The sequence below is a fragment of the Macaca mulatta genome, chromosome 6 (assembly GCF_049350105.2).
Source record: "Macaca mulatta isolate MMU2019108-1 chromosome 6, T2T-MMU8v2.0, whole genome shotgun sequence".
Taxonomy (NCBI): Eukaryota; Metazoa; Chordata; class Mammalia; order Primates; family Cercopithecidae; genus Macaca; species Macaca mulatta.
This window is the reverse complement of record NC_133411.1, coordinates 61610711-61624390: the sequence shown is the minus strand read 5'-3', so window position 1 is coordinate 61624390 and position 13680 is coordinate 61610711. Positions and strand designations below refer to the sequence as shown.

The 13680-nt window shown below is 43.6% G+C and overlaps 1 long non-coding RNA gene across 1 annotated transcript in view; it reads left to right on the top strand.

Annotated features, from left to right (window-relative positions):
• The first annotated feature begins 366 nt into the window (after nt 1-366).
• Nucleotides 367-13680, top strand: part of LOC144341414 (uncharacterized) — a 47370-nt gene continuing 34056 nt past the window's right edge. The window contains exons 1-2 of the long non-coding RNA XR_013418333.1: nt 367-493; nt 3844-3980. This is a non-coding gene — a long non-coding RNA (uncharacterized LOC144341414). The remainder of the gene's footprint in view (nt 494-3843; nt 3981-13680) is intronic.

Below are 13680 nucleotides of genomic sequence, written 5' to 3'. Positions count from 1 at the left end.
GTCATTTTACTGGAAAACTGCTTGGCACCGAGCACCTCTTCTTTCAATTATAGCAGCTTTTCAAGGTCTCATTGACCCACACAGAATGCCACTGGCCGAGTGTAAGTGTCAGAGAAATACATTTCTTTTAAAACACTCTGCATTTCTACTGCAAATACGAACCCTCCCCAAGTCCATCACATCTGGTGATAACCACTGTCAGGCTGGAGAGTGGACTCATGGTGCTCTCAGGGCGACCTCGCAGGGGCTTGGCCGTGGCACCAAGGGGAGAGCCTGATTGGCTGGCTGTTTCATTGCCGGGTCTCTGAGGGCCAATCAGGCTTTGCATCTCAGCCACCTGCTTTCTGAGGCACACTGAGCAAGATGGCCGTCTCATCGTGCTAAGGCTTGCTCCTGGAGTTCCCATCTTAGCCCTACAGCGGGACATTTTGCCACCACCTCTTTGTGTGTTGGGAATATGACATCTTTTCTTCTCTTCCTGCTTCTCTAATTGGTGAGTTTGAGATGGAGAAATGGACACGTGCAGTTCAACCCCTTCCATTCTCACTTTCCAAGAAGCAAGCTTTCTCTGTCTCTGGAAGTTTCCTGGGACTGGACTTTGTCTTGGCAAAGGGAGAGCCTGCAGTTTGGTTGGGAAATGTTAAATAGGGCTGTGTGAGAAATCTTAGGTGCAGACTGGGGCTCTTCGTCTAGCTTTATCAGCAATAGAGCAGACATTCTTGGCCCCAGCTCAGAGCCCCAGCCTCCCTTGTCTACCTGTCAACTGCTTTGGGGCTTGGAGCAGAAAAGCAGGGAAGTAATTGTCACCCTCTAACTCCAGCACTGCCCTCAGGAATGAAGAGAGGAGCCAGGGAACTCCTGCGGGAATTCCCTGAGAAGACCACAGGGATATAAAATATAATGAAGTGATGTGGGGAAAAAAATTGATAAACCAGCATGCAGATTGAGGATGAAACTCAAGGATACAGGAAAGCTGAATCTCATGTTTTTCTCTTAGGAAATTCCTCTCAACATGTGAAACAGGAAGACTGAGGGTTTCTCCTAGAGTTGTTGAAAGAATGGCACTTTACAGAATTAGTTTCATGAAGCTTGTGAAAGGGAATCATCTGTTAATGCACCATGAAGTCATTATTAGAGTTTTCTTAGAATACTACCCAGGCGCTGGTAGAAATTGATTTACACAAGTGTTCTTGTTGCACTTGAAGCAGAATTAGGAATTTAGCTAAAACTTTTCAGATACAAGAGATTAGACCTGCAGGAGAGGTAAGAGAATTTGGTGGAAGCGGGAAGCAGAGAGCACCTTGACTAATTTTAAGAGCTCACCCAAGGCCAGTAGTTTTCCACCCATTAGAATCACCTAAGGAATTGCGGAACAATTCCAACATTTGGGTTCCTTCCCACGTCATTCAAACCAGACACTCTGGTGATGAGCCAAGGAGTCGGTATTGTTAAAAACTGCCCAGGTGATTCTGTCTGGTGTGCAGCTGGGACTGAAAAACAGTGTCCTAGTAGGCTAAGGAAGCACTGGTCATCTGTCCCTTGCCTTTGGGAGCAGCCACAGGTGATGGTGATGATGGTGGTGGTGGTGGTGAGTGGGGAATTTACATACTCTTTCTTCCCTAACAAATCTAAAGCTCTGCTACTTGAAGGGTGGTCCCTGGACTAGCTGCATCGTCACTTGGGACCTTGTTCAAAAATGCAGAATTTGGGGCCCCACCCTAGACCTGGACCTATTGAATTAGAACTGTAGTGGGGAAATGTTTCTTGAACTTTAATGCGCATAGGAAACACCTGGGATCTTGTTAAAATGCAGATTCTGTTTCAGTAGGTCTGGGGTGTACTCCAAGGTCCTGCATTTCTAACAATCTCCCAAGTGATTCCAGTGCTTCCAATCCACGGACCACACTTTGAGCAGCAAGGCAGCTGAGGACTTGGAGCAACCACAAATGGAAGTTGCTCAAAGAGCACTGCTCCAGCTTTGGACTGCTCTGTAGGAATGGTGCTGAAAATGTTGCATGGTGCATCTTCAGGGACATAACAGACACTGAAGATTTTATAGGAGTGGCTGCCATTCCCAGAACAGTCAACAGTAATTACCACCATCAGGAGATGCTGTTGCTGGGAACTTCCAGGAACTGCCAATTGGAGCTGGCACCAAAGGAAACTGCAATGGGAGAATCGAGTTAACAAGACTGCTTAGCAAGTTGGAACCCTCTCTGTATTCCAGCCCAAGTCACACTTGAGAATGAGGGAATTGGCTGTTCTTAATCACTTGCTATCTGGAGGAGAGAACCAGTCTTTCCATATACTTCACACTGAAATTAGATAATTTTTCATAAGATTCCTCTTGGGGCTTGTGTATTCCTTTACTCCACATATATTTTTGAGGATCTACTTTGTACCAGGTAGTATGCTAGGACTTAGATTTGAATGTTTAGAAACTGAGTGAGGCTCCAGCCAGCAGTAGACACCTAGAATTGCAACTCAACCCTCATTGGAGAGGACACTGTGGCTTGAGAGAAGGTTATATTGGGATAGTGTCCATAAACAACTTAGCTATTATATAAACCTTGGGCCTAACATCAGTTGATGTCAATTTCGGAAATAAGACTATATATGATTCATTTGGAATCAGGCACTGGAAAAGCCAATGCTATTACTGGAAGGAATTTGACACCACGGAGCTACCCTAGGATAAAGGCTAAGTACACAATATTTTGCAATGAAATAGCAGCCATAGAAGATATTGTATGACTGCACTGGGGGTTTAGTACTATAACCAATTTGAGAATTTGGGAATGATTCGGTTCTGGGCAGGGGATGTAAGTGGGAGCTTGAACCATGGGCTGTATTCCTCCTCTCCATATGGAAAGGCTTTGCCTATATCATTTAGGATGTCCTTTCCCATCCTGCCCTTTAAAGCAGTGTGCTCAGAAGAGGTATTGCTGGCCTCCAGAGATCTCAAACACCCTGCAGATAATGTTTCTTGTGACTTTTATAAGGCCAAGGGCTTCCTATTTGAAGAGCTATGCTCACCTGTTGTGAAGGCAAGAAGACGTCTCAGTCAATATGTACTCTAGTGACCCAGAAGCAGGGGAATGTCAAATAACAAAACAATTGCTGATCAGGAATTCTGAAACCTCAGCTTACCCAGGAACACAATAGGAACTCATTAGCAGTAGCGACCCTAAGGGGAAGCCATTATAATCCTCACCCCACCCCCACCCCACCCTGCAAAGATATGTTAGAATCCACAGCTCACCAATGTTAAATGACTCGAATAAAGTTACAGGGCAGTAGAAACAAGTGGAGAAGAACAAAGGTTTTCTGACTTCTAGTACCAGAGAAATTAGAAATGCTTAAGAAACAAGAAACTGCAGAAGAAAAAGACCTGTCATTATAGTTGGGGGTGTGTGTGCAAAAGGAAATATGTAATCATCTCAATTTGAGGGACCGCCATGTGTGGGCAGCAAACACAACAGACTGAGAAGTTACAAAGGAGATGGAGGACCAAAGGAGTGTGCAATATAACTGGAAATAGGACAGATATAATGGAAATACACAATAACATAAGTCACATAAGCACAAAATATATACCTAAGTGATGACAGCTGTATAAGGAGCCGGGCAGCGTAGGGGAGAGAAGAAGGCTCAGGGAGGTAATTGGAAAAGTGTGTGGGTAGAAAGGAACTTGATAGACAGCAGCAGTGTTTGCATCTACCCGAGGAAAGGCACTTGCTGCTGAGACAGGTTTAAGTAAGTTCCCCGGGGCCAAGATAGAGTCTTCCAAAGGGCTCTGAGGTTCTAGCACTGGAGAAAGTAGAGCATGAAATTGCCTTCCAGGGACAGTCTGGTTGGAAAGGGAGTAGGAGAAATAAGAGAAGGCTCCGTTGTAATATACAAGACGAAAGGAAAAGAAAGACAAGTAAAAGGAATGATCTGAAACCACCTGGATACTGGAGCACAATTGTGAGAACTGGGTAAGAAGAGTCCATTTTCTTACCATCCCTTTTTCCCCCTTTCCAAAGCATCCTATATTCCATTTTGGATTATTCTTGATAAGTTTCCTTTCCTGTTGAATGTGCACTCCAGCTTGATAAATAGGCATTTTTAATATAGCTGCTGGATCCAAATTGAAGGGGGGAATAATCTAGCAAAATATCCACAAATTAGCTGTACTTCCTTTTGTAACATAAGGCAGCTCTATTCACTCACCTGAGATGGGGTGGAAGATCTCACACACTGTTCTCTGCTTTCCTTTTCTGCTTTGTTCAGAGACAGAAGATGTAGGTACTCTGCTGAGCATGGAACTCCTGGCTCCCTCCTCCACCTCAACATATGCTTATTCAGGTAGAGCCCAGCTGGGGACTGACAGTGGTAGAGCATTGCTGATTTAGGTTCCTCACATAAAGCACTGTAGACAAGGGCAGAGACAAAAATCTCTGGTAGTATGCTTGCAGGGGATCTGAGTTTTTAATGTATTTGATTGGTTTAGCATGTCGAAGATCAAGGCTTGGAAGCAGGGAAAAAAATTACACATCTTTCCAGCAGAGCCAATGTAATGCTTGCCTGCGAGCAACCAGGAATTGTGCTGTATGCTGTGCACACCTGTCTCATAGACCTAAGGTAACGGAATCTGCAATCCAGTGGACCATGGAACTGCTTGAGTTCTGGGCACCATCTGTGCCAGCATGCCTGCTGAATCGGTATCTCTCAGGAGGGGGCCAGAAATCAATCTCACACATTCCCCAGAGACCTTTAGAACTATGACTTAGAGGGACTGTGTAATAATAGAAATGACTTACTGGAAGGATAAATTTTTAGAAAATAGTTAAATACATTTTTAGAAAATAGCATCCTCAATAATACATGACTTTAATGAAACAAAAACAGAAAGCCATATATGGGACACTGTGAAGTGAAGGGCTAATAGTACAACAACCATACCACATGATACAACATGAAAATGAAAATGTTGAGAAGAAAGGGAACTGGGAGTGGTAAAATAGGACTGCAAGGAAACAACACTTGGAGTAGCACAATTTAAATCTGCATCAGAGTAATAAACAGCAGAACTAACAGGGTAGAATTTAAATCAGTAATGTGGAGGATAAGCCTAGAAATTGTTCCAGAAGATAGTGAAAAGCAGGGGAAAAGAAATACGTTAAAATGAATAAAGAAATGGTGGGTAAGAAAGTATTATTCAAAGGATGCAGGGAGCCAACCAAGAACTGCAGATTTCTTTTATTAAAAAAACCCTAAGAAGTTAATTGCTTCTCAACCTTTGGGCTAAGATTAAGTGTAAAAACTAGAGTAGTTAGAACAGAAGCAATAATCATGATGAAAAAGACAACTTTTCCAGGAAGAAAAAAGTTCCTGAATTCATAGATGAGAAGGGCCCCCTTGGTTCAGCCAAAGAATATTCTAAAAAAAAAAATAAAAAATAAAAAATCTAACAAAACCTTGAATTACAAGGATAAGTGAATAAATCTGCATGCATCTAACCAGAAAAATATAACCACAAATGAACAAAATCAGACAAACTTTCAACTTGTTTATGCAATTGTAAATGCCAGAAAAATAATGGTGCTGTGTTTACAAGATGTTGAAGGGAAAATTATAAACTAAGAATATTATACACATTGTTTTTCATCTCTTAAGGCAACAGAAGTACACTTCTAGACAAAGATTTCAAAAATATACCTCCTATGTATTTCATCTTGAAAAAATCATTTGAGGATGTACTCTGGCTGACTAATTGATGAATCAAAATTAAGATCCCAAGAAGAAAGAAGCAAATCCTAGTATAAAGACTAGCAGGGAGAATTGAAAATGGCAAAGCAAAAAGTTTTATCTATATAATTGTAAATGAGTTGAAGCTTGTTGGTCAATTCCACTCCAAACAATATTGTCTTCAGTTGCATGGGCTCTGGTATACTAATAATGCAAATTAGTTCTCCCTAAACTGTAAGCTGGGAGAGGGCAAGGGCCATGCCACCTTATTCACCACTTTGTCTCCAGTGTCCATTCCTAGCTTGTAGTGATGTTTATTAAACATTTATTGGACTTCCTACGTGAGTATTCTTTTAAACTCTCAGCAGACAGGCCTTATGAATTCTATCATAACATTCTGGCTGGGAGATGGAAGATTTTGGACAACAAAATGAGGGAAGAGAAATATTACAAAACTGTCAGAGGAGAGAGCAAACTCCCCCACTGAGCCAAGTCATCTTGCCCTCTTTTCTTCATCAGGAAAGAGGCGGTAGTTCTAAGAGACCAAAAAAGTCATGTGCCTGTTTTTATAGGCACCAAGATGTAGTAAGTTCTAGTTCCATTCCTCTGAAGATAGGGGTGGGAAGAGTCCAGCCTGTCTCTAAATAGGACAACTATCAAGCCTCTGGCTGTTTCTCAGATTCTGAAAGGCCTTGGGGCATGGGGGAAGTATAGAGGGTGTGTCCTGAGCCCAGAGTGGTCCAGGGAGTGGCATACTCCTTTCCTACAGACTCTAAGATCCCATTCCTCAACTACCTATCAACAAGTTCCAGGTCATAAATTCTCAGCAGTTTCTGGAAAACAAAGCCCCACATCCTGGAGGAAGTGAGGTACATAGGTGTAAGTGATGTTGTGTGTGGAATGATTTTCACCACATTTTTCAGCGAAGTATGCTCATGAATGGTCTTCATACTAAGAGTCGGAACCCAAGCCTAGAAACCAGGGAAGAGGAAAGATATGTGTATGTGTAGAAGGCATGGGGCAAGAAGGAACAGTCATTCGTGTACCTTTCCCTCAGTGCACTGAAAGAAATGCATTCAGGCCGGGCGCAGTGGCTCATGCCTGTAATCCCAGCACTTTGGGAGGCCGAGGTAGGTAGATCAAGAGGTCAGGAGATCAAGACCATCCTGGCTAACATGGTGAAACCCCATCTCTACTGAAAATACAAAAAATTAGCCAGGCATGATGGCGGGCATCTGTAGTCCCAGCTACTCGGGAGGCTGAGGCAGGAGAATGGCGTGAACCCAGGAGGCGGAGCTTGCAGTGAGCCAAAGTTGTGCCACTGCACTCCAGCCTGGGCGATAGAGCGAGACTCCGTCTCAAAAAAAAAAAGAAAGAAAGAAAGAAATGCATTCAGAGAGCCAAGGAGAAATAGGGACAGCCAGGCCCAGGCTGTGAGCAGGTTCAGGGAGTCTCACTTAAACGCAGTTAAGTCGTAGTTGCCTTCCACACCTCATTTCACTTGGTAAGAACAAGCAGTCTCACAGAAGCAACTCCACTCCATTAATAAACTTACCAGGGTTTATCAAGCATGTGTCAAATATGGGACATTTCCATACTGGGAACTAAGGACAAAGACACAATTCCTTGTTTTTATATGTTTTTTTCTATTAAGATATAGGAATGGCCACCTCCACCTTATTCAGTTAAAAGAATGACTGCTTTTTATTCTTGAAGACTTGATCTAGATGTTTTCTCTTTGTAGTCGCTCCTGACCTCCAGTCCCTCTTTTGAGCCCTCCCAGATTATTGTAGGGATGTAGGTGGAAGTAAATAAACTTGAAAAGGTGTGCCAGACCTCAGGAGTCCTTGGAGATAGACATGGAGGCTTGTGTTAAAAGTTTGTTAGAAGGTTTTCACTTTGAAGTTGAGAAATTCAGGCCAGTGAGCCAAGGCATGAGAGATGTAACCAGGTTTTGTTCATGGGGGCTCAAAATCAAGGGCAGCCGATGAAGTGACAGAGAGAACTGGCTCAGAAATCTGAGCAGCAGCAGCTTGCAGGTACTTAGATGGGTGGGAAAGGGGGACTCAACTGAGGTACCAAGGGGCCCCTCTGCACACACCAACTCTCTCAGTAACCATTACGGTCTATCCTTTGAAAACAACACAAATGTAATGCCTTTATATTAAAGCTAAGATTCAGCCTAGAAGGTGAAGTTTGACATTGAGGATGAATGCCACTTAGTGCAGTAGTTTGTTTGTTTGTGTTTTGTGTGTATTTTGAGATGGAGTCTCACTCTGTCACCAGGCTGGAGTGCAATGGTATAATCTCGGCTCACTGCAACCTCCAACTCCCTGGTTCAGGCGATTCTCCTGCCTCATCCTCCTGAGTAGCTGGGATTACAGGCACATGCCATCACGCCCAGCTAATTTTTGTATTTTTAGTAGAGACGGGGTTTCACCATGTTGGCCAGGATGGTCTCGATCTCCTGACCTTGTGATCCACCCGCCTCAGCCTCCCAAAGTGTTGGGATTACAGGCATGAACCACCACACCCAGCCCAGTGCAGTGGTTCTTAATCCTGAAGACACATTAGAATAATCTGAGACATTAAAAAAAAAAAAAAACCAATCCCTGGACCCACCCCAAACTAAATAATTCAGATCTCTGGGCATGCAGACTGGGTGTTGGTATATTTTTAAAACACTCCCTGGCTGACTCTAATCTCCAAAACTCTAATGGAAGAGAATTCGGAGGCAAGTAGGGGGCCTTGCTGCAAAATGTGGTCTCTATATCAGCATCACAGGGAGGCTTGATGGAAATACAGCCTCTCAGGCCCCATACCAGACCTACTGGATTAGAATTTGCATCTTAACAATGTCTTCAGAGCATTTGTAGGTACTTTGAGTATCATGATAGAGTAATCCTATGCAAGGTTTCAGCAGTGACTTGTTAAAATACTCCAGAATCAGAGAGCTAGAATTGATTTTAGTCACTGAATTCAGAGATCCCAATGTCCCCACAGGAATCAGGCAGAACAGTGAGTTAGGCAGGCCTGCCACCCCAGCAGCTCACATGGGCCTTGAAGACTAAACAAAACGAGAGAAGGTAGGGAGTAGTGAAGACAGGGGGAAAGCACACAGTTCCACTAGAGAAGGAATCTGACTCCGCTCCAACTTTGATTCTGCTGGAGTTACAACTTGACTCTAGCTGTTGTTTCTCTGAAATTTCCTGTTTTTTAAATGTTGGCAACTAATTTATGTTTTAAAAGTTTTTTCTATAGGTGTGATGGTTAATTTTAGATCTGATTTTACTGGGTTAAGGGATTTGGATTTGTGTCTCTACCCCAATGTTGGTAAAGGGACCTGGTGGGAGGTGATTGGATCATGGCGGCGGACTTCCCCCTTGCGGTTCTCATGAGAGTGTGTTTGTTCTCACAAGATCTGGTTGTTTTAAAGTGTGTAGCACCTCACCCTTCTTTCTCTTACTCCTGCTCTGGCCAGGTAAGGTGCATTTGCTTTGCCTTCTGCCATGATTGAAAGTTTTCTGAAACTTCCAGCCATGCTTCCTGTACAGCCTGCAGAACTGTGAGTCAATTAAACCTCTTTCTTTATAAATTACCCAGTTTCAGGTATTTCTGTATAGCACTGCAAGAATGGACTAATATACCAGGTCGCTGGTAAAGCATTATTTTGGTGTCTGTGAGGGTGTTTCTGGAGGAGACTGGCATTGGAATGAGTGAACTGTGTAAGGAAGAGCCAACCTCACTCCAAGTGAGTGGGCACCATTTAATCCTTCGAGGGCCAGAATAGAACAAAAAGGCAGAGAAAAGGTAAATTCATGTTCTCTGCTGGAGGTGGACCATCCATCTTCTAGAGCCCTTGGACATCAGAACTCCAGGTTCTTGGGCCTTCAAACTCAGACTTATGCCAGTGGCCTCCTAGGATCTCAGGCCTTTGGCCTTGATCTGAAAGTTATACCATCAGCTTCCTTGATTCTCAGACATTTGGACTCCGACTGAATTACACCACCAGCTTCCCTGGTTCTACAGCTTGCATGTGGCACAGGATGGGACTTCTTTACCTCCATAATCACATGAGCCAATTCCCATAATAATTTCCTCTTACATATCTATAGATATTGACATATCTACATATATATCTGATTGGTTCCATTTCTCTGGAGAACCCTGATACAATGGGCAAATCACAACACACTGAGGACAGATTATACCCAAGGAATACCATTAATCTAAAACTCTTTCATATTACAGATAAAGAAATTGTGTCTAGTTTTCTCATTCTTCACTTTCAGGAGAGAGTGACTCCAGTTTAAGTATCATTTAAATTTTCCACTTTTGTTTTAGGTAGTAGAGAGCTGCTGTCTTACAGAATTCTACAGCCACTGAAGGTGGAAGTGGCTCTGAGTGGGGGATCAAGAGGGGTTTCTCTGGAAAGACAATGAAGAAACTCAGATTCAATATCCAGATGTGTTGTTTTTGGTCTACCAGAGGGGCAGACCAAACCATTTCAGTTGACATTTCCTTCAACACCAGGCTTGTTTTGGGAGTCTGGGCCAGGTGACAATGTTGGCACTAAGAGCTTGTTTTCCCAATTGGAGTCAAAACATTTGCTGAGCAACCCCATAAATTGGCTAGACAAAAGTAAATAAGAAGAAGAGACATGGGGTAGGTGAGGTACTACATGGCCCTGTGTGAAAAGAAAGTTGGAGGGAAGTACCCTGCAAAAAAAGGCTGAGAGACAAGATGCAGGGATGGCTGGGCCAGCCAATTAGTCAACATTCAGCATTCATTCATCCCTCAACAGCTATTTATCATGCATCTGTTGTATCCCAGGCACAGCTATAGATACTAAAGATACAACAGTGACCACAACTGACCAAGCACCTGCCCTCATGGAGCTCACACCATTTTTCATGTGAGCATCCTACATCTATGAATCTTTATTTTTTTGAAACAGGGTTGCACTCTGGCCTAGACTAGAGTACAGTGGCATGATTATGGCTCATTGCAGCCTTGATCTCCCTGGGCTCAGGTGATCCTTCCAACTAAACCTACCAAGTAGCTGGGACTACAGGCACGCACCACTACACCCCGTTAATTTTTGTGTTTTTTGTAGAGGTGGGGTCTCTCCATGTTGCTCAGGCTGGTCTCGAGCTCCTGGGCTCAAGTCATTTGCCCACCTCAGCCTCCCAAAGTACTAGGATGACAGGCCTGAGCCACTGTGTCCTGCCCATTCCTGCATCTTAAATATCTTTGCCTCCCATCTGAATATCACAGCCAGCATCCTATTTTTAAGCCATACTGCTACAATATATTTACATCTGATATCATTTTCACATTAACCATCCTGGACCTATGAGTTCTTGACAGATTTTGCTCTTCTCAAAAACAAAGATCCTGATACCACGATGGTCATCACCAAGATTCACAGTCCTGTGAGGTGGGGTAATAGCTACTGATATTAGTATTTGTTTCAGATTGTAAACCCAGGAAAGTTGGAATATATCAAGGAATTTATTATCTTGTCTTCTTCACCTTAAATGGAATTTTTGGGTGTTTCATTCCAAATTTTTACCCTCTGTGATTTCTATATTTAACTTAGTGGTCATCTTCAGTCTTTGAGCTTTCTCTTGGTTGGAGGTTTCATTTCATAGTATCTCAGTTAAAATACATTTTATGGTAGGTAGTAACTTTGTCCTAATTGTATAAGCACTTTAGCCTGTTAGAAAGGGCAATCACAGTTGCCTTAAAAATGAGTATATTGGGGGCGTGCCCAAGATGGCCGAATAGGAACAGCTCCAGCCTCCAGCTCTCAGCGTGAGTGACGCAGAAGATGAGTGATTTCTGCATTTTCAACTGAGGTACCGGGTTCATCTCACTGAGGAGTGCTGGACAATCGGTGCTGGTCAGCTGGTGCAGCCCGACCAGTGAGAGCTGAAGCAGGGTGAGGCATCGCCTCACCTGGGAAGCACAAGGGGGAAGGGAATCCCTTTTGTTGCCAAGGGAAACTGAGACACACAACATCTGGAAAATCAGGTAACTCCCACTCTAATACTGCACTTTACCAAGGGTCTTAGCAAATGGCACACCAGGAGATTATATCCCACAACTGGCCCAGAGGGTCCCAGGCCCATGGAGCCTCCCTCATTGCTAGCACAGCAGTCTGAGATCTAACTGCAAGATGGCAGCGAGGCTGGGGGAGGGGTGCCCACCATGGCTGAGGCTTAAGTGGGTAAACAAAGCCACCAGGAAGCTCGAATTGGGTGGAGCCTACTGCAGCTCAAAGAGGCTGGCCTGCCTCTGTAGACTGCTCCTCTGGGGACAGGGCATAGCTAAACAAAAAGCAGCAGAAACCTCGGCAGAGGTAAATGCCCCTGTCTGATAGCTTTGAAGAGAGCAGTGGATCTCTCAGCATGGAGGTTGAGATCTGAGAACAGACAGACTGCCTGCTCAAGTGGGTCCCTGACCCCTCAGTAGCCTAACTGGGAGACATCCCCCACTAGGTGCAGACCAACACCTCACACCTCACACAGTGGGGTACACCCCTGAGACGAAGCTTCCAGAGCAAGAATTAGACAGCAACACTCACTGTTCAGCAATATTCTATCTCCTGCAGTCTCCACTGCTGATACCCAGGCAAACAGGGTCAGGAGTGGACCTCAGGTAAAATCCAACAGACCTATAGCTGAGGGTCCTGACTGTTAGAAGGAAAACTGACAAACAGGACACCCACACCCAAAACCCATCAGTACGTCACCATCATCAAAGACCAAAGGCAGATAAAACCACAAAGATGGGAAAAAGCAGGGCAGAAAAGCTGGAAATTCAAAAAATCAGAGCACATCTCCCCCTCCAAAGGAACGCAGCTCATCACCAGCAAGGGAACAAAGCTGGATGGAGAATGACTTTGATGAGTTGAGAGAAGAAGGCTTCAATTGATCAAACTTCTCAGAGCTAAAGGAGGAACTACGTAACCAGTGCAAAGAAACTAAAACCCTTTGAAAAAGAATGGATGAACAGATAACTAGAATAATCAATGCAGAGAAGACCTTAAGAGAACTGACAGAGATGAAAACCATAACACGAGAAATATGTGACAAATGCACAAGCTTCAGTAACCAACTCGATCAACTGGAAGAAAGAGTATCAGCGATTGAAGATCAAATGACTAAAATGAAGCGAGAAGAGAAGTGTGGAGAAAAAAGAGTAAAAAGAAATGAGCAAAGCCTCCAAGAAGTATGGGATTATGTGAAAAGACCAAATCTATGTCTGATTGGTGTGCCTGAAAGTGATGGAGAAAATGGAATAAAGTTGGAAAACATTCTGCAGGATATCATCCAGGAGAACTTCCCCAACCTAGTAAGGCAGGTCAACATCCAAATTCAGAAAGTACAGAGAACGCCACAAAGATACTCTTTGAGAAGAGCAACCCCAAGACGCATAATTTTCAGATTCACCAAACTTGAAATGAGGGAAAAAATTTAAGGGCAGCCAGAGAGAAAGGTTGGGTTACCCACAAAGGGAAGCCCATCAGACTAACAGCAGAAATCTCAGCAGAAGCTCTCCAAGCCAGAAGAGAGTGGGGGCCAATATTCAACGTTCTTAAAGAAAAGAATTTTCAACCCAGAATTTCATGTCCAGCCAAACTAAGTTTCATAAGTGAAGGAGAAATAAAATCCTTTACAGACAAGCAAATCCTTAGAGATTTTGTCACCACCAGGCCTGCCCTACAAGAGATCCTGAAGGAAGCACTAAACATGGAAAGGAACAACAGGTACCAGCCACTGCAAAAACATGCCAAAATGTAAAGTCCATCGATGCTAGGAAGAAACTGCATCAACTAGTGAGCAAAATAACCAGCCAATATCATAATGACAGGATCAAGTTCACACATAACAATATTAACCTTAAATGTAAATGGACTAAATGGTCCAGTTAAAAGACACA